Source organism: Petromyzon marinus, chromosome 2 (assembly GCF_048934315.1).
Source record: "Petromyzon marinus isolate PM22_M1 ecotype Great Lakes invasive population chromosome 2, UKy_Petmar_22M1.pri1.0, whole genome shotgun sequence".
NCBI classification, from domain to species: Eukaryota; Metazoa; Chordata; class Hyperoartia; order Petromyzontiformes; family Petromyzontidae; genus Petromyzon; species Petromyzon marinus.
Window position 1 is genome coordinate 29,135,452 of NC_133668.1, and position 21,500 is coordinate 29,156,951.

General features: G+C 47.9%; 1 pseudogene; it reads right to left on the bottom strand.

Annotated features, from left to right (window-relative positions):
* Positions 1-4,991: 4,991 nt before the first annotated feature.
* Positions 4,992-10,935, bottom strand: LOC142929821 (U3 small nucleolar ribonucleoprotein IMP4-like; annotated as a pseudogene).
* Between the last annotated feature and the right edge of the window lie 10,565 nt (positions 10,936-21,500).

Sequence of the window (21,500 nt, forward strand, 5' to 3'; positions counted from 1 at the left end):
AAAACACAAACATCCCAGAATCCTCTCGGTTTGGGGTCAAAATGTTGTCGCTCATTAAATCCCATAAGAAACGTCGCATCGAATGAATGTGATTGAATTCTCCCCGTCTGGACGAGCAGAATTGAATGGTGCAACTGATTTTGCTGTGCTGTGAAAATTCAGATATTTGCATTACTGCTTTTGTTTTATTTTGTGAATAGCAAAATGCATTCAACCCCATAATATATGCTGTTTTATTGGTCGCTCGTCCATTTCATATCCAATAGCTTAACCATTCACATATTTGGATTCCTTTCGACGAGGCGAGCAGTACGAGTACCACCGTGATGGGTCTGCGACGTTTCCTTCCAGAGTTATTACCAAAAATACACAAACATCCCAGAATCCTCTCGGTTTGGGGTCAAAATGTTGTCGCTCATTAAATCCAATAAGAAACGTCGCATCGAATGAATGTGATTGAATTCTCCCCGTCTGGACGAGCGGAATTGAATGGTGCAACTGATTTTGCTGTGCTGTGAAAATTCAGATATTTGCATGACTGCTTTTGTTTTATTTTGTGAATAGCCAAAAGCATTCAACCCCATAATACATGTTGTTTTATTGGTCGCTCGTCCATTTCATATCCGATAGCTTAACCATTCATATATTTGGATTCCTCTCTACGAGGCGAGCAGTACGAGTACCACCTTGATGGGTCTGCGACGTTTCCTTCCAGAGTTATTACCAAAAAACCACAAACATCCCAGAATCCTCTAGATTTGGGGTCAAAATGTTGTCGCTCATTAAATTCCATAAGAAACGTCGCATCGAATGAATGTGATTGAATTCTCCCCGTCTGGACGAGCAGAATTGAATGGTGCAACTGATTTTGCTGTGCTGTGAAAATTCAGATATTTGCATGACTGCTTTTGTTTTATTTTGTGAATAGCAAAAAGCATTCAACCCCATAATACATGTTGTTTTATTGGTCGCTCGTCCATTTCATATCCCATAGCTTAACCATTCATATATTTGGATTTCTCTCGACGAGCCGAGCAGTACGAGTACCACCTTGATGGGTCTGCGACGTTTCCTTCCAGAGTTATTACCAAAAAAACACAAACATCCCAGAATCCTCTCGGTTTGGGGTCAAAATGTTGTCGCTCATTAAATCCCATAAGAAACGTCGCATCGAATGAATGTGATTGAATTCTCCCCGTCTGGACGAGCAGAATTGAATGGTGCAACTGATTTTGCTGTGCTGTGAAAATTCAGATATTTGCATTACTGCTTTTGTTTTATTTTGTGAATAGCAAAATGCATTCAACCCCATAATACATGCTGTTTTATTGGTCGCTCGTCCATTTCATATCCAATAGCTTAACCATTCACATATTTGGATTCCTTTCGACGAGGCGAGCAGTACGAGTACCACCGTGATGGGTCTGCGACGTTTCCTTCCAGAGTTATTACCAAAAATACACAAACATCCCAGAATCCTCTCGGTTTGGGGTCAAAATGTTGTCGCTCATTAAATCCAATAAGAAACGTCGCATCGAATGAATGTGATTGAATTCTCCCCGTCTGGACGAGCGGAATTGAATGGTGCAACTGATTTTGCTGTGCTGTGAAAATTCAGATATTTGCATGACTGCTTTTGTTTTATTTTGTGAATAGCCAAAAGCATTCAACCCCATAATACATGTTGTTTTATTGGTCGCTCGTCCATTTCATATCCGATAGCTTAACCATTCATATATTTGGATTCCTCTCGACGAGGCGAGCAGTACGAGTACCACCTTGATGGGTCTGCGACGTTTCCTTCCAGAGTTATTACCAAAAAACCACAAACATCCCAGAATCCTCTAGATTTGGGGTCAAAATGTTGTCGCTCATTAAATTCCATAAGAAACGTCGCATCGAATGAATGTGATTGAATTCTCCCCGTCTGGACGAGCAGAATTGAATGGTGCAACTGATTTTTCTGTGCTGTGAAAATTCAGATATTTGCATGACTGCTTTTGTTTTATTTTGTGAATAGCAAAAAGCATTCAACCCCATAATACATGCTGTTTTATTTGTCGCTCGTCCATTTCATATCCCATAGCTTAACCATTCATATATTTGGATTTCTCTCGACGAGGCGAGCAGTACGAGTACCACCTTGATGGGTCTGCGACGTTTCCTTCCAGAGTTATTATCAAAAAACCACAAACATCCCAGAATCCTCTCGGTTTGGGGTCAAAATGTTATCGCTCATTAAATCCCATAAGAAACGTCGCATCGAATGAATGTGATTGAATTCTCCCCGTCTGGACGAGCAGAATTGAATGGTGCAACTGATTTTGCTGTGCTGTGAAAATTCAGATATTTGCATTACTGCTTTTGTTTTATTTTGTGAATAGCAAAATGCATTCAACCCCATAATACATGTTGTTTTATTGGTCGCTCGTTCATTTCATATCACATAGCTTAACCATTCATATATTTGGATTCCTCTCGACGAGGCGAGCAGTACGATTACCACCTTGATGGGTCTGCGACGTGTCCTTCCAGAGTTATTACCAAAAAAACACAAAAATCCCAGAATCCTCTCGGTTTAGGGTCAAAATGTTGTCGCTCATTAAATCCCATAAGAAACGTCGCATCGAATGAATGTGATTGAATTCTCCCCGTCTGGACGAGTGGAATTGAATGGTGCAACTGATTTTGCTGTGCTGTGAAAATTCAGATATTTGCATGATATGCTTTTGTTTTATTTTGTGAATAGCAAAAAGCATTCACCCCATAATACATGTTGTTTTATTAGTCGCTCGTTCATTTCATATCCCATAGCTGAACCACTCATATATTTGGATTCCGCTCGAAGAGCCGGGCAGTACGAGTACCACCATGATGGTTCTGCGACGTTTCCTTCCAGAGTTATTACCAAAAAACCACAAACATCCCAGAATCCTCTCGGTTTGGGGTCAAAATGTTGTCGCTCATTAAATCCCATAAGACACGTCGCATCGAATGAATGTGATTGAATTCTCCCCGTCTGGACGAACGGAATTGAATGGTGCAACTGATTTTGCTGTGCTGTGAAAATTCAGATATTTGCATGACTGCTTTTTTTTATTTTGTGAATAGCAAAAAGCATTCAACCCCATAATACATGCTGTTTTATTGGTCGCTCGTCCATTTCATATCCCATAGCTTAACCATTCATATATTTGGATTTCTCTCGACGAGCCGAGCAGTACGAGTACCACCTTGATGGGTCTGCGACGTTTCCTTCCAGAGTTATTACCAAAAAAACACAAACATCCCAGAATCCTCTCGGTTTGGGGTCAAAATGTTGTCGCTCATTAAATCCCATAAGAAACGTCGCATCGAATGAATGTGATTGAATTCTCCCCGTCTGGACGAGCGGAATTGAATGGTGCAACTGATTTTGCTGTGCTGTGAAAATTCAGATATTTGCATTACTGCTTTTGTTTTATTTTGTGAATAGCAAAAAGCCTAAACTATCAACAGAAGGTGTATATCGGATTAATTGTTCATGTGGCAGCTGCTACATTGGGCAGACGGGACGTAACATCAGTGTAAGACTAAAAGAACATCAGAGAAATATTAAATTATCTCAAACACAACTGTCGGCAGTGGCAGAACATGCTTGTCCACAAGGACACTCAATTGATTTTGACAATGTTGCAGTGGTGTGTAAAACTAATTATTACTGGCAAAGACTAATTAGAGAATCCATTGAAATTGAGAGGAACAAGAATAACTTTAATCGCTCTGACAGCTACCGGCTCAGTGCGGCCTGGAAGCGTATTATTAAATAATACACATTACATTTTGATTTAAAGAATTACTAATCTACAACTCATTACTAATCATAACCAATGACTGATTACTAATCGATTATATAATTACATTACCCCCCCCCCTCCGCCTCTAATCACTGCACCTGATGAGTTAAGTGATGACGTCACTCTTCTGCTCTATATAAAACCGGGAGCAAGCGAGGGCTTTACCATTCTGGCGAATTGCCCGATGATGCTGGAAGTATTTACCAGCGAAACGTCGTACTCAAACTGTAAATGTGGATTAACTCTTCAACACACCGGTGGGCTGAAGTAGTGAATTATTTGTCTTTTGTCAACGTGACACTTTTCTTTGCTGATTGGCCGTGTCGGGTGGTGGAGGGTTACGACACATTTATAAATAAACGCGATCTAACCCAAAAACCTTTATTATGGACCTCTATACGCTTGGCGCAATCCGCATCGTCATTTCACGGAGCCCTTGTCCACTCGACGAGTGCGACGACGCCGTCCCACCGTCATTCGGCGCCTCGTGGTGACATCACAACAGCAAAGCGACAGATGTTGATTATTCATTTCTTGAGGCAATTCGAGGGCCCGGTTACATCACGTTGTGATACACGCACACACCGTCAACATATACTACACCGGTCATAAAAAAAAGCAGGGGATAGAAAGGTGGGGGAGCGGACCCGACCACAGGTATTGTTTAAAAGACGTCAAGCGGACCGGTGGTTTTAAATGCAAGTCCATGCGGACACCAACATCCGAACGATTGTACCAATAAATCCTGAACCTTCTGGAAGATTTCAGCTCCCGCTGGTTTGGATCAGGGTGATGTTGGGGCAAATTCCATTAATTGGGAAAGGTGGCAATCTTGTGGGAATGTCCTCGCCAGAGAAGAAACTTGTCGCTTCCATGTTTTATTTTCATCCAACGTCCCATTAGCGAGATCCAGAGCGTGACGGACTCATATGGAGTCGGCCTCCTGTAATTTTTCTGGTCTCATTCTCACCACAGGTGAAAGCAGAGCCACACATCAACGTGCCAATGGGGCCACGGTTGAAGTGGTGGGGCCACGGTTGAAGTGGCGGTGGCCACGGGTCATGTGGCCTCGATGTATTTTCCATGTTGAAGGCCGATTGCCCCAAACATTGCCCGTCATATGCAGTGTCACTGAATAACGTGTGAAACATACTGTAGCATATACAAAATTTTATTTTCTTCATACATTAAATACAATAAACACAATAAACATGAAATGCATATAGGACATTTATAACTCTCTCAATGACCAAACTTGTATTTTATGAACACACTTATACAAGCAAAATATGACAAAAGTGTTCCAGATTACAGTTTCAATTGAGACTGAAATCCGGAATCATTACCCCCTACTGACAGACTAATAATACCCGCTCGCAGGCCAAGTGCTGATTCACCTTGGGGCCTCGCCTGGTATAGAGGTCGTGGGTTAAATCCCGACGCCTGTATATCTGGAGTTTGCATGTTCTCCCCGTGACCACGTGGATTTTTCTCTGGGTCCTTCGGTTTTTCCCTCCACATTTAGAAACATGCGTTTAAAAGTATTTGGCTGCTATATATTTCTGCGTGACAAGCCACTTTATAGCACTTTCATTTGTGGCCCGGTCGTTCCTGAAAGAGAGCTATACAGCTGAGTGGGCCTTACCTGGTAAAATAAAAATAGATTAGTTTTGTTAGTTTATTTTGTTCCACAGGGGGACAGCTACAGGGGGGGGGGGGTGCCCATTAAAATGGTCGAGATGAGATGCAACTTAAGGCGCTTGTGACTTCCCAAAAATATTATTTATGGCAGGTTTTCACATCTAAACATCCCGGGTGGCATTGAAGCCAAGAGCTCCCACCCTAGGCGAGTAGCTACGAGAGCGGTGCTGTGCATGGCGACACGCCACTTTCTCCATCTGCCTGACTTGGTATTTTCTTTTTTGTTACTTAAATAAATGTTAATGTTTCGTTTTGTGTATGCATGTATGTACACCGTTTGGGGAGCGGTTGTGCAGCAGTTAGCGCACTACGAACTCAGACATCTGAGTACATCGTGTGGTGTGTATAACATCGCAAAACTGGGGAGGACAAAGGCAGCCAGACGTGGGGCTGGCCACACAACCACTTCTGTGCCATGCCGGCCATCATAGGTGCTACCCGTTAAAAGCACTTGCCCCAGCAATCTGTTAACGGCGATACGGAGTACCATTGTCTTTTTGTGAAATTGTGTGCTTCTGTGTGCCACGCATGCGACGATGTAAATGTTTGTGTTTGATAAATGTACATCCGCAATGTGTGTGTGACGCGTATAATGCACGTGTGTGACGACGGTTGGAACAGCGATTCACGCACTGCCCTATCCACGCGGCGACCTCTCCTCAACGTCTCGAGCCTCGGCGGAGAGCGCCGCGAGGTTCGACTCCAACTCCGGCTTTCCAGGGACAAACCCCCCCCCCAATGCCCCACCCCCCAGGCCCATGGGGGGGGGGGAAGTCGCTCCCCTCCCTCACTCCACGCTCAGGAACTTCCTCTTCTTCGCCGTGTTCATGTACGGTCGCCAAGGCCACTCCACCTCGGCGGTGGCCGCGTTGTCCAGCGTGCCCAGTTTAATCTCATAGACTGCGCGACACACAAAAGCAAAGATCCCCCCCATGCAGCCTTTAACAGACGGCGTGGGAAAAGCGCTGTTCGTGTGTTAGCATGTAGGAAAGCCAGCACGGCACACCAAGGGGTGGGTGTGGGTGGCCAGCATTACGTCCGATCATCTTTGAATTTACACATCGCATCTGGGGTGGGGGAATGCGAGTCGGGTCACGGTACAGCGAATGCGACCAGAGCAGCGACCCCACCGACTCAAGTTCCGATCCGCTCTACAAGTCACCCGCGGGCCACCTAGCCCGAGGTTAGACTCTTACATTCAGCCCATCATCCTCTCAGGGGTCGATAAAATTTACAACCACTTCGTAGGGAAGTCCACAAGGAATGTGGAATTTCCACCGCCTCTGCTGGGGTGTAAAGTGGAGACGAGTAACAATGTGTCAGGCAGACTTACGCTCCATCTCGAATCACGGTCCCACCTCCTTCAACTCGATGTCCTTGCCGTCGCGCTTGTAGACGTTGTGCCTGTTGGGAGGGGGGAAGGGGGGCACAGAAGTCACGGGAGGGGTCGCGGCAAGTCACACGGACGGCGCTGGACTCTCATTACGCGTCCTCGCAGACGTTTGCCAGTTAGAGGCCAGCGGCCACCCTGTTTAAAACTGCGGATGCATTAACAAATGAACAACATTACGCGCCTTCAGCTTCAGAGATGGCGTTAAATAAAAACTCTGTACTGTTGCTCAAAAACTAAAGTAAAACGAAACTATTTTTATTTTACCACTGAGCTATGTAGCTCTTTTTCACATAAAAATGTATAGCAGCAAAATACTCGAAATTCAAGTTTCTAAATGTGTAGGGAAAAACCCGGAGGACCCGGAGAAAAATCAAAGTGACCAGGAGGAGAACATGCAAACTCCGAATATACAGGCGGACACACAGCACCTGGCCCAAAAGTCTGCTCACTCTTTCCCATTCCGAGACATCTGCAAGTTGCCGGGTGGTAGGTGTCACGTTCACCGCTGAATCTCGGTACGCGCGAGCGGCTCGGCGTTAATTTTATGTATAGAGGCGTAGCGCTGCTGTTTTTAAAAGGCGTTGCCCTCACCGCAGAGAACCGTAGTGACACGACCGGCACTCTATGGAACAAAACTGTGCCACACGCCCTCCCGCATGGTCTTATGGGAGCCTCGGTATGTCTTCAGGTCAGAAGACGTACTTGAGTTTTTCTTACGGTTCCGTTTCGACGACGTATATGTACATCATGAAAATGAGAAAGGGTTATAGCCTATACGAGGGATCTTTGTGCTTTGGGGATGGGGGAGGAAGATGTGGGTGAGACTGGCACGGTGCCCGCACGCACCCTCTTTCCGAGTCGCGACGTGAAGTTGTGCATCACGAGGTGTGGGAATGCCTCGGACATCATGTCCACGTCCGGATGTCGTGCCGCATCACCACGCTCGAGAGTGTCAAGTACACCGTGGCATCGTACCACGTGTCACATGAACAGCATGCCGGAAAGTTAGACACACCACAGGTGTCACACAGACTGTACTGGAGAGTTAAACACACTGCCCTTCCATCAGCGGCATCATACCATATCACACCACATACACAGTTAAGACACCACAATTCCCCGTCTGCAGCGTCATACTACACACCGCACATCGTACGCACAGCTAAATACACCTCCATCCCCGTCTGTTGCACCGCATCACACACGTCACACCATGCATCACACCGGGGAGCGGGAGCGGAGTGGCTATCTCATTACACTACAAATCCGGTGACCTGACTTCGACTTCCGGTGTGTCCAAGCATCGACAGTGGGGAGACAAAAGGGGCCAGATGCGGTAATGACCACACCACCCACCCCGCCGTGTGCCCTGCCGGCCTTCGTAGGTCGCTCGACAAACAGCACTTGCCCTGACAGCCTGTTAAAGGCTACACGGGGGAGCTTTGTCGACTGTGGTGCATGCGCGTGCCTGGCATACCGCGGTGCTCATGCAGGACGATGAAGTCGTTGACGGCGTTGGCGCAGCACGCCCACACCAGCGCCTGCAGCTTGTGGGCTCCGTGGTTCATCGGCTGAGCGTTCGGCAGGATCAGCTTCATCTCCTGCGGTGGTGGTGGGATGGTGGTGGTGGTGTGGTAACATGACAGCAACCGGTCACACGCCAAGTCCGCTCTTCCCACCGGCGTCCGTCCCGGCCACGCTGCGTTCGCCCCCCCACCTCCCCGCCCTCCCACTGTATCCGACTCGGGTTGTGTTGTTTGTTTTTTCCATTGCGGAAGCCGAGCCGAGCCGTACCGGTATACGGGGTCGCCAAACCCCGTGTTGGCACAACTGGGATGCACCATTGGAAAAACTTTACTATTTTTATTTTACCAGGTAAGGCCCACTGAGCTATGCAGCTCTTTTCCAGAAGCAACCTGGCCACAAATCATAGCTCAACTAAGTGGCTTATCGTCATGTGGAAATTTATAGCAGCCAAATACTCTTAAACGGACGTCGATTCTAAATGCGGAGGGAAAAACCGGAGGACCTGGAGAGAAATCCACGCGACTCCTCGGAAAGAGGCACGCAACTCCAAATATACAGCAGGCATCAGGGTCAGGATTGAACCTGCGACCTCCTGGATACCAGGCGAGGGAGTTAACATCTCGCCACAGTGGCGCCCCCAATGGTACATCTTTCCGTGACCACCGACCGTGCGTAGTGCTACAGTAGATACATTTTCGATGAATGGAAGGGATCGGTCATCGGGAAAAGGCGGACTGAATCGCGAGGAATGAAGTTGGCAAAAGCTGCATGCACCAAACCAAAGTGTCCAACGCTCCACCACTTACGACCCCCCCCCCCCACACAGCCTCCACGTTTCATCAACAACCAGATTTCTTCTGGTTAACTCAACGGATGCGAGTTGTCTCACACCGCACAAGCCCGATGATTGGTCGACACGGCTCGTGTGAGGTGAAAGGAACTGATTCTAAAGCCGATAGAGAACACGTGTGTGTGTGCGGTAATTTAGCAGTTAGCATGCTGCCCCACAAACCTAGTGACCCGAGGTTGATTTCCGTTCATGGCCAACACCAGTGGCGATTATCTGAACTGGTCCTGGGCCTCCCCTAGATCAACTCAGCCTCAAATGAGTACCTAGTGCGGTGTGTAAACATCATTACCAGAGAGATAAAGGTGGCCAGTTGTGGTGCTAGCCACCTACACCCTCGCAAACAGCACCTGTCCCAAAAGCCTGTTAAGGCTATATGGGGGACCTCTGTCTTTGCGCGCTTGTACACATGCAATACACGAGGACCCACATTCCTCGTGTGACCCCAAACCCTGTAGCCCCTGTGACCCCGTGCCCGCACCTTGATGAACTGCTTGAGGAGGGAGCTGGGGTCGCGTGAGGTCATCGCCATGATGTGTGGGTCCTTCACGCCGGCTCAGCGGTACTCGTCATCCATGTGGCTGCTCACTCCTACTGACACGGGGGGGGGGGGTGGATAGAAAGAGGTGGTAGATGGGGCAGGGGGGACGGAGAGGGTAGGTTATCATTTGCCATACTTCACCGTGCAGGTGAGTGAAGGTGTGTGTGTGGGTGGATGGAAGGAGCGACCAGGAATGGTTTAGAATATCACTCTGCAGTGATCGCGTTGATTTTGTGTAGCGAGCTGAGCACTAATGAGACCTGGATGAGTCCCAATTGCAAGAGTGGGTGGGTGATATGGCAGGTGAGTGGGTAAATTGAGTAAAATGATGAGTGAGTGAATGAGTGGGTCAGTGCATGTTAAACCTCTTTGTTACAGCACGTAGCCAACCGTGGTAATCGGAAGTGTGACAAACTAACCACAAAAAGTAGTTCTCAAGAAATGAGTTTGTCAATCTAGACGATGATTTAAAAGTGCAAAGCTCCAGTGGCTTCCTAATATTGTAAGGAAGACCGCTGCAGAAGGAAGACTGCTCCAGAAGCACACGTTATGTGGTGACCACGGCCTTCATTCGACATTCCACCAAAATTTACGCCAGCCATCACACACACACGGCCGACTCTTTTCCGCGTTCACGCCACGGGATTTTTCAAAGTCCACTTGGGAAGCAATCGCCGTGCAGTATTTACGGTCAACGCAACTGCGGCATTAAACCCATTAAACCGGTGGGGGGGGGGGGGGGTTGAGGGCCCGCCGTTCTCGAACCGCGAACCTCCGCGGCAAAATACGGTGCCACCGCTTGGCAGGAAGGACCGACGGCGAGCCGGGGATGCGCGCCGACTCGGCGTGTCTAGCGGGCGGAGACGCGCGACGCTTATCCCTCTGCCTCGGGAGTCTCGCGGGAAGGAAGAGAGAGAGAGATGCGAGGAGACGTGATGGTGAGGGATGTGAGATCACCCTCCCCTCCCTGGTCGAACTCCACGGCCTTCTGGAGTTCAAGCGCCTCCCACCGCAGGTCCGTAGGCAGTACCAGGTTTTCTTCGGTGACGACGTCAGGGGGACAGGGGGCAGTGGGTGGGGGGCGGGCAGGGGAGAATTAACAAGGAAGAAAAATCATGCGCACGCATGGATTCATTCGGAAACACTTTCCACGCGCGGTTGTCTTCTCGCCTGTATTGTCAGACCGTTTTGTCCCATCTTAGTCCGTCTTGCGTGTCTCAACGTCTCTAGTCTGTCTCGCTGTCTCTCGTCCGTCTTGTCAAAGACAAAGATCCCCATGTAGCCTTCGACAGGACTGTCGGGTGCAAGTGCTGTTAACGAGCAGCACCTTTGATACACGAAAGGGGGGTAGGTGGCCAACACCACATCCGGCCACCTTAATCTCTCCAGTGGCGATGTTTACACAACGCACCAGGTACTCATTTGAGGCTGAGTTGACCAAGGGGAGGCCCAGGAACGGAATCGTCACCAGTGTTGGCCGTGAGCGGGAATTGAACTCGGGTCGCTGGGTTCGTAGTGCAGCGTAGTGCTAATCGCGAGACGACCATAAACAACAACCGCCATTCGCCACAAAGTGGTGGAGATGTCACCACGGCGCTCGTGCCAGGCTACGTGCAGGTTAAGGCCACATGAAGCGTCGAACGCCCGCTGGCAGCAGGAGGTCACAGACAGACAGACCCAGGTTGCCATTGGTTGCTTGACTGAGATGACTGGCCGATGCACCACCTGTGCCCCCTACTGTGCTACACTACCGCTCCCACCTACACAAACTCTCTTGGGCTATACTCTTTGGTTCTTTCGGTAAAGTCACATAGGCATAAAATATAAAATAAATTAAATCACGACGTTTCGGGCACAACACAAGCGTCCATCATCAGGTGGGACAAACCACAGCAAGAAACAATTGCCGACGTGGGCAAAAGAGCTGCTGTAAACAAGAGACTATATAGGTAAGAGAAGGGGGGAGGATCAGGGAGGAGAGATAGAGAGAGGGGGTATGAGGGGAGTGCTGAAGAGAGCGGGGCTGGGAGTGGGAAGCTTAAGAAATTAGAGATGCGGAAAGTTAAGGCAACACCATAAAGCAGTTAAGGTTTTACCTGGTTAATAACATTCTTCCAATGATTACTCAATTTGTATCCATCTTCTCGGTTGAAGTTATGTCTGTGTTTATATATCTGGATGGCTTGATGAACAAACCTTTGATAGTAGCCCGAAGGTTTGCAGAGCGGCACCACGATACTCCTAGCGACGTCGTTGATTAATGTCTGTAATTAATATCGATGGTGAATCTCTGTAATTAATATCGATGATTCGATTCCACGAGAACAGATTCCACAAGAATCGATTCCACAACTATTTTAGTAAAGCGAAGTACGCGATTCGATTCAAACGTGTTCGTTCCGGTCTCATCAGAATCGGTATTGATTCTGTGCTGGAGGAATCCAATGAGCTATAAAGCTCTTTGATCAAAGATGTGCCAGTAGGGGGCACGGGGTCATAACGTCACAACAAACAATACAAAAACGATAGGAGTGCAAAGGGAATGGTAGCAAACCACTAAAAATAGATGAAATAAACCATATAAGTTCATACTCTTTGGTTCTTTCGGTAAGAAGTCTCGCTCTCCGTTCCACCCACTACAACTGGCGTCAGAAGTAGCCAAATAGTAAGATGAATCGCTATAATGGAGACGCGAAGAAAAACTCGTACCAGGGCTCCAGTGGAAGAGGAGGACGACTCAACACCACCGGGGTTGGCAGCCCCGGAAGGGGGAGGAGAAGCGACGCCGGCCGAGCTGCTCACTGCCCGGCCGCCCGGCGGCTCACCACCGTCGAAGAGGGCGCTTCAGGTGGCTCACTCCTGCCTCGCCCAACTCCTGCACGCGGCGGCATCCATCCTCGACGAAATACATCGCGGGTTATAACCACAACAAATATAATCACAATCACTGCGACCATAATCGCCGTAACCACAAATATAATCATAACCACCAGCTACATAACCACAAGTATAAACACTACTGCCACAAATATAACCATAACCACCACAACCATAACAACCAACATAACCACCACAACAACCACAATGATGCTGATACACTCTCACACCATGTGGGTCCCCTTGTCTCCTTGTGTCTCCCTGTGGGTGAGTGGATGGGTTGGCGAGAGAGTCGGTGGGTTGGCAAGAGAGTCGGTGGGTTGGTGAGAGAGTGGGTGGGTGGCAGAGTGAGTGACCGGTGGCAGAGTGAGTGACCGGTGGCAGTGGGTGACCGGTGACTAAGTGGGTGGGTGGCAGTGGGTGACCGGTGACCAAGTGGGTGGGTGGCAGTGGGTGACCGGTGACGAAGTGGGTGAGAGAGTGGGTGGCTGAGTGGGTGGCTGAGTGAATTGGTGAGTGGATGAGTGCCAGAGTGGGTGGGTGAATGGCTGAGTGGGTGGGTGAGAATCAGTATGTTTTTGCTGGAGGAATCCGATGAGCTATGAAGCTCTTTTTCATAGATGCCCAGAGAGTGGCTGAGTGGGTGGCTGAGTGAGTGTCGGTGGGTGTGAGTGGGAATGAAATCTAACCTGCACCTCTGCATTGCAAATCCAGCGAGCTAACGCCCTGCGTGTGGTGGGGTAAAGTGTGGGCATGGCCACTTTGCTCCAACACGTCCGGACCAGCGTGGAAGAGTAGACCAAATACCTCTATATAGCGGCCTCTAGTGGATGCCTTTTCCAGCAGCAGGCGATTCGCCTCCACAACAAACCCGTCCCTCCAGGGATAAAAACACACGACAGTCTGGGAGTGCCTCTCATCAGCTATGGCTCAACACGAGGGCCACTCTGGGGCCGGTTTCCACCGTCAGCGCCTCATCAGCAGCAGCAGCAGGGCCGGGCTCTGCTTGAAGCAGCGCCGTGAACTCAGCAGGCGTCTAGGACGTGACGGCTGTGGGCCAGGCGCCTCCTCCTCTGTCTCCCCCCACCGCCGCCGCCGCCACTGCTGACGTGGACACACCGCGCGAGGTTCTGACCTTCAGGCTGAGTCGACGTAGAGGAGGCCCAGCGAGCCGCCGCTTCAGAAGATTTCGCGACCCACTGACGGTGGCCGTGAGCGGGAATCCAAATCAGCCGCTCGCCACCCACAATCCACAGCGCGCGCCGCCTCCACTCGCCCCCTGCCTGACCGGAAGTAGCAGCGGGGGGAGGGGGGTGGGCAATGGGGGCGTGAGGGGGGGGGTTGAGGGGGAGCATGGGCGGGGGTTGCCAGGGGGGCAAGGGGGGTCGCGAGGGGGGGATGCTTGGGGGGGGGGGTTGTGAAGGGGGAGGGGCAGGGGGGGAAAGAGGGAGTATGGGGGAGGAGCTTAGGTGAGGGGGAGGAGCTAATGGCTATTACACCACGCCGCGTCTCGCGCCACGTGCTTCCCCTGGCAGTTTGGCCGTTAGGCGTGGAACCGAGCTGTGGGTGAGTGGTGGCGGTGGTGGTGTGAGTCTTTCTATGTGAGTCAGTGTGTGAGTCTCTCTAAGTGAGTCTCTGTGTGAGTCTCTCTGTGTGAGTCTGTGTACGTGTGTGTGGGTCTGTGTGAGTCTGTGTGTAGCAGTGACCCGGTCTCAAATGAGTACCTGGTGCGATGCGTAAACATCGCCACTGGGGAGACAAAGGCGGTCGGGCGTGGTGCTAACCACCCACCCCTTCGTTTACCGTGCCGGCCTTCATACGTACTGCTGGCTAACAGCACTTGCCCCTACAGCCTGTTAAGGCTCTATGAGGATCGTTGTCTTTGGTGTCCTGTATTAGCAGGAGGAGGAGTGGTGGTGTTAACGTTGGTGGTATTAGTGGTGGTGGTGTTAGTGATGGTGGTGTTAGTGGTGGTGTTTGTGGTCTTAATAATGGTGGTGTTGGTGTTAGTGATGGTGGTGTTAGTGGTGGTGGTTGTTCGAGGTATTGTTGCTGGTGTTAGTGATGGTGGTGTTGGTGGTATTAGTGGTGGTCGTGTTAGTGATGGTGGTATTATTGGTGGTATTATTGGTGGTAGTGTTAGTGGTGGTGGTGTTTTTGGTGGTGGTGTTGGTGGTGGTGGAGTTGATGTTGGTGGTGGTGTTTTTAGGGTTCGTAGTGTTAGTGGTGGTGTTAGGAGTGGTGTTAGTGCTGGTGTTAGTTGTGGTGTTAGTTGAGTGGAGCGGTAGTGTAGCGGTTAACGTGCTGCGCTACAAACCTGGCGACCCGGGTTCGATTTCCGCTCACGGCCAACACCAGCAACGATTATCTGAACCGGTCCTGGGCCTCCCCTAGGTAGACTCAGCCTCAAATGAATACCTGGTACGATGTGTAAACATCGCCGCTAGGGAGACAAAGGCGGCCAGGCGTGGTGTTAGCCACCCACCCCCTCGTGTGCCATGCCGACCTTTATAGGTGCTCGCTAGCAGAAATTGCCCCTACAGTATATTCAGGCTATACGGGGGATCTGTCTTTGTTAGTGGTGGTGGTGTTAGCAGTGGTGTTAGTGGTGGTGCTAGTGGTGGTGTTTGTCGCGGTGTTGCTGGTGTCCGAACAAAGGAGCGACGCTCACAACAACGACCTTTGACCTGGGCGGCTGAAATGTAGCACGTTGGCACAGTCATCTCAGTCAGTCAACTCTTGGCACCTGGGTCTGACCTGTGACCTGTCAGTGAGCCTTCAGCATTTCACGTGGTCTCAAAGTGCACCTGGCCTGGCATTTGCTGCTACTTAGTGGCAAATGGCGGTCTTTGTTGTTTTTGTTGTATTTCGTGTTGTGGGTGAGTGGTGAGGTTGTGAGTCTGTGATGATGATGTGAGTCCGTGTTGATGATGAGAGTCCGCATTGTGACATGACGCGTGTTTAGACATGAGTATTGTTGCACACCATCGGTTTTGTGTGACCCTCACCTGCGTCTCCCGCTCTCCACGCAGAGACCCGGACCGTGCGAGAAACGCAGTGAGCTCTGAGCACCCTACTCTGCAAGTTGCTGCCATGGAGGTACGTGTGGCTCTTCAACTCGTGTGGTAAAATATGGGTGGACGTGTGTTTTCCCCTCGACTTGTGCCTACCTATCACCTACCTGTATACCTGGATGTGCTTCTCCTTGTCCGCCTGAGTATGTGTATGTCTATCAGAGTGTGTCTCCGAGATCCTGTTGGTGTGCCTGCCTGTCTACGCGTGAGCATTTACAGCACTATTATCTATCCACTGATGAATGAGAATGCCTTCCTCCCTGAGACCTTGCTACCCCTCAAATGCTGTGATGGAATAATCCGCCAAGTGCCGATTTTGTCGCACCATCTCTCTGGTGGCTCTCCTCTCCGATGTGTTTCCTTCCTTGGCTGCCGCTCCGTTATTATTCTTCACTATCAGCCATTGTTGTCCCTCCTTGCCATGGCTCGTCATGCCCGATCCCCAATCACTCTTTAACAATTTGAACAATCCCTGCGTGTGACCTCAAAATCCACGCATCTTTCATTGTTAATCCAAGCATGGCATCTGATATTGGCCAAATATTCCAATCCTGAGAAACGACAACATCTCGGCAGGACCCTCCTGAATGTGGAGCCCAGGATCTCAGAGATGCTGGCTCAGTGCTCGCCTTCTGCACTTGCTCCAACATCTTAATCAAGCCTATGTGGTGGACCTTTGTCTTTGTGTGTGTGTAGATGAGCCGAGCTGGAGAGGCTCGGAGTAACGACACGTCTTGCACCACGTGGAGTGCGCTGTCCTCAGACGGCACCGGCTCCATCTGTAGCAAATCGCCGAAAGGTAAGAACAGTAATGAGGGACGTCACAGTGGCCACGGTAAATAGTGGGACATCATGATGGCCATGTTGCATGGGGGACGTCACAGTGCCTTTGGTGTATGAGAGATTTTATGGTGATTGTATGGGTGATGTCAAGATAGCAATGCTACATGGGGGACTTAATGGTAATCATGTTTTGATTTAAAGCTTTCGTGGCTGCAGGGATTCATATTCTTGGTTCTTTCGGTAAAATCACGTAGAAGGGCAACAATAAAATTATAAAAATATAAAACAATAAAAATCTCACGACGTTTCGACTGCAACACAAGTAATCATCATCAGGTGTGAAAACCACAGCAAGAACCACAGCAAGAAAAATTGAAATTTTCTTGCCGTCGTTTTCACACCTGATGATGATTGCTTGTGTTGCAGTCGAAACGTCGTGAGAATTGCATTATTTTATTGTTTCCCTTCTACGTGACTTTACCGAAAGAACCAAGAATATGGTAATCATGTTGCATTAGAGACTGCATCATGGTTGCCATGTTACATGGGGGACTTCATGGTGGCCATGTTGCATGGGGATAATTATCTGTGCTCTGGCCTCAGTACTGAAACAACATCAAACGCTTTCAGAATTGCTTCTGCGGCCATCTTGAATGCTCTTCCAATATTAGGAAACCACTGAAGCTATCCGCGTTTAAATCATCAAGTTTGACAACTAATATCTATACTCATTCGCTCTTTCGGTAATGTCACGTAGGTAGAAATAAAATAAAACAAATCACGACGTTTCTATCGCAACACAATCAATCTTCATCAGGTGGAACAACCACAGCAATGATAAAATGCTGAAGTAGGTGAGAGAGCTGCTGTGGCAAGAGGTTATCGGTAAGAAAGGGGGGAGGAGCAAGCGGGGGAGAGAGAGGGGAGCTGCGTGAGCGCTAGGGGGAGAAGAAGTGAGGCTGGGGGGGACGTAGGCGGAGGTAGAAGTGGTAAGCTGAGTATGGGACATGGTGGGAAAGTAAATCTGAAAAATCTACCAGTACCTGGCGCGTGTGATGGAAACAGCCACAAGCAGTTAAGGCTTTACCTAGTTAATAACATCCATCGAATGATTGCTCAATTTGTATCCATCTTCTCGGTTGAAGTTATGTCTATGTTTGTATATCTGTATGGCTTCATGAAAAAACCTTTGATAGTTACCTGAAGGTTTGCAGAGTACCTTGGTCTCGGAAAAAAACAATATCACGCGAGCCCACAGCGTTATAACAATGGTCAGACACGGCAGAGGTATTGGTTCTGCGATGTTTCAGATCTGCCTTGTGTTCGCTAACACGGTCCGTGACATGTCAATTCGTTTTCCCAATGTAACTGCTACCGCAGGTAAAACTCAGTTTGTCGACTCCAGGATATTGCATGTCAGGATGGGATTAGATCACGGATTTTGTGTACTGTATTGAATCGGACTTGGATCTTGTGTTTGTTTAAGATTTTGGAAATATTTTTGGTAACACCTGCTATGTATGGTAAAGTGATGGTTTTGATAGGCGTCTCAGTGGATTGTTTCTACATGGTTGGAGAAACAGCTTTGCGAATAATGCTGTCCCAGTACCCATTCATCTTAAGAGTCTGGTGTACGTGTTCCAGTTCACTGGCTTGGTGGTGTTGGTTGCAAATGCAGTGGCCCTATGGTGTAGTGGTTTGATGAGGGAATTCTTCTGCGCCGGATGGTGGTGGGAATTAGGTTTTAGATAGGTCTCTTCTCAAACAAAACATCCAGGAATTAGTAGCTTACCATCCTTCTCCACTTCCATGGTGAATTTGATGGATGGGTGTATGGAATTTATGTTGTTGAGAAATTGATTCAATGTTGGCAGGCCATGTGGTCAAATGACGAAAGTGTGATCTATGTATCTCTTCCACAAGGAAGGACATTGGGTGCATGTCTGGATGACATCAGTTTCAAATTTCTCCATGAAAACATTCGCTATCACTGGTGATAAGGGGGGACCCATGTGGGTACCTTGATTTTGTTTGCAGAAAGTACCATTCCTGGTGAAGTAAGTGCCGGTTCAGCGTTTCTACTGCTGCATGATTTTTTTTCCGCCTGAGGACGACCGCTTGTGTTGCGATCGAAACGTCGTCATTTATTTTATCCATATGTGACTTTACCGAAAAAAACAAAGAGTAAATGTTAGTAAGGCAGTTCCTAACCAAAGTTGGTCCATGTTGGACCAAGTCTTCAATTATTGCTAAGGTGTCAGGTACAGGAACCTTGGTGAACAGAGAGACTACATCAAAGCTGACGAGCAAATCATCTGGGGACAGTGAAATGCCTTTGATTAGAGAGATAAAGTGAGCTGAGTTTCATACTGCTGAGGTAGTCTTGCCCGTGAATGGAAGCAAGGTCTCAGACAGAAATTGGGCCAGTTTGTAGGGAGGTGAGTTGATAGTGGAAACGATGGGTCGAAGTGGAGTATCTTCTTTATGGATTTTTGGAAGACCATATAATCTGGGTGGTTTATTAGCAGAAGGTTTTAGGGAGAACTGCTTGAATGGTTCGATTAGAGAAGTCGAATTGGTAATGATATTGTTTGTTTTTATAGCCAGGCAGTTGGTCGGATCTTTGTTGATTTTGGTGTAATTGCTATCATTAAGAAGGTCCTGGATTATGTTGCTGAATGTGGTTTTATCCATGATGACAGTAGCATTGCCCTTGTCGGCTGAGAGGATGACTTTGTCCTCTCTATTTTTTAATTTGGTGAATTCAGAGCGCTCGTCCTTGCTGATGTTATTAATAGGATTCTTAGCATTTTTAAAGATGGTGGCAATTTTAAATCTTGCCACGTCTGTCGGGATGTGTCCCAAGCCTTTGAGGGCTACATCTACCTGGGTTTTTATATCATCCACTGGGATGTGTTTGAGGGTGACAGCAAAATTCAGCCCTCTAGCTAGTACCGATTTTAGGCTATCGGAGATTGTGCTGTTACTCTGATTAATAGCAGTCTTTTTTATGTGTGGATCTGGTTTCTTTTTTGACAATGTATTGAATTTAGCAATAAGGTTAACCTTGCATTTGGAAGACATTGTTGTGGCAGAAGAAGCAGTCATGTTATCTACAAGGTTCCAATCAGATGCGGACATTTTATCTTTTGATTTAAAGCTTTCGTGACTGCAGTAATTCATATTCTTAGTTTTTTCGGTAAAGTCACGTTGAAGGGAAACAACAAAATAATAAAATATATATAAACCAAGAAAAAATTCTCACGACGTTTCGACCATAACTCAAACGGTCGTCTTCAGGTGTGTTGGACCAACACCTCGGCCGTGACAGATCATTGTTATAATTCAGTAGGCTCACATGACATTGACTTTTCCAAGACAGAGGTTCTTTGTAAGCCATCTGGCTTCCATGAGAGATTCGTTCATGAGGCTATCCACATATACAAGCACAGAGACAATTTCAACCGAGAAGATGGATTCTATCTTAGCAATCATTGGAAAGATTTGATAAACCATTTCAGGTCTTAATTGATTGTTCACGCTTACAGTGGCTTTCAGACAGCATACATTATAAAAAATAAAAAAATTTCGTCTCCCCCCTCCTCTTTTCAGAATATAGATGGACTAGTCCTAAATAAACTGCCAAATCGTTGCGCATGGCGATAACGTTTTTTATAAATAAATAAATGCGCCGTTTAAAAATAAATTTATGCAAACCAACACACCTGAAGACGACCGTTTGAGTTATGGTCGAAACGTCGTGAGAATTTTTTATTGTTTTATATATATATTATTATTTTGTTGTTTCCCTTCAACGTGACTTTACCGAAAAAACTAAGATTATGACTTTTTATCTGTTAATGTTAAGTGTGATTGTAGGAGACATTTGTCTAAATTATCAAGTTCAAGCCGGAGTATTCTTATCCTCTCTGAGATTAGAGAAAGGCTAGCTCTGAATAAGATCCGTTTAGAGTTGGGTTAAGTGACAGAAGCAGATGTGAGTTTAAATGTGGTCGGTATTATCTTGTTGTCGCGGCATCTCTTCAGAAAGGTGAGTGACTCGATCATGTGAGCCTTCTTGTCTCGCAGTCTGTTAGAGGTTCTAACAGATGTGTGGAACCTATTTGCGTGGTTAGTTTATTAACCTTCCCCCACACTGTTGATTAGCACCATTGGCTACATGCGGTGCAAAAGAATTTCAACATACATAGCTGGGATTGGCAAAAACATCCCAATCCTGAAATATTTACCCTATAAATTGCTCAAAATTTAGGTTCACACACCTGTTGTTGTTATTCTCCTCGTGCCTACAGAAATCCTGGCTCACTTTGGCCCTCACTTGACCGACCACGAAAAGCTGGAGCTCGCAGCCATGCAAGAAGTGTGGTACTTTGCACTCGACAACAAACCCAAGGGATGCAACAGGCATGGATATGATGACGACGAACGTAATTACATTCTGGTGAGGCTCACCACAAAACTACAGCCTTGGGGGCGGTCACAGGGCCCAGAGGTAGCGGGGTTTGTGGCTTCTTATTATTGCACCTGAATTACCAACCAGGGCACACACCAACGCGCTTCAAAATCAGAATGTTTAATCCCGAGTAAAGCCCTTTTAGATAAGAAGCAATTTTTCAAGGGAATCTTCGCCAGCAGACAGTATCAAAGCATTCGACAATTACACCCACTCACACACTTACTCACCCACCCCCAGACGCACTCACTTGCTGACTCACTCACTCATTCACCCACTCAATCACTCACCGACCCACTCGCCCACTCACCAATGCACTCACCCGCACACATCTGAATCAGAAGTTTATTTCCCGAGTAAAGCCCATTGAGCTCAGAAGCTCTTTTTAAGGGTGACTCAGCCAGCAGACATCTGAGCATTCCAAATTATGGTTAAAAATAACTTCAT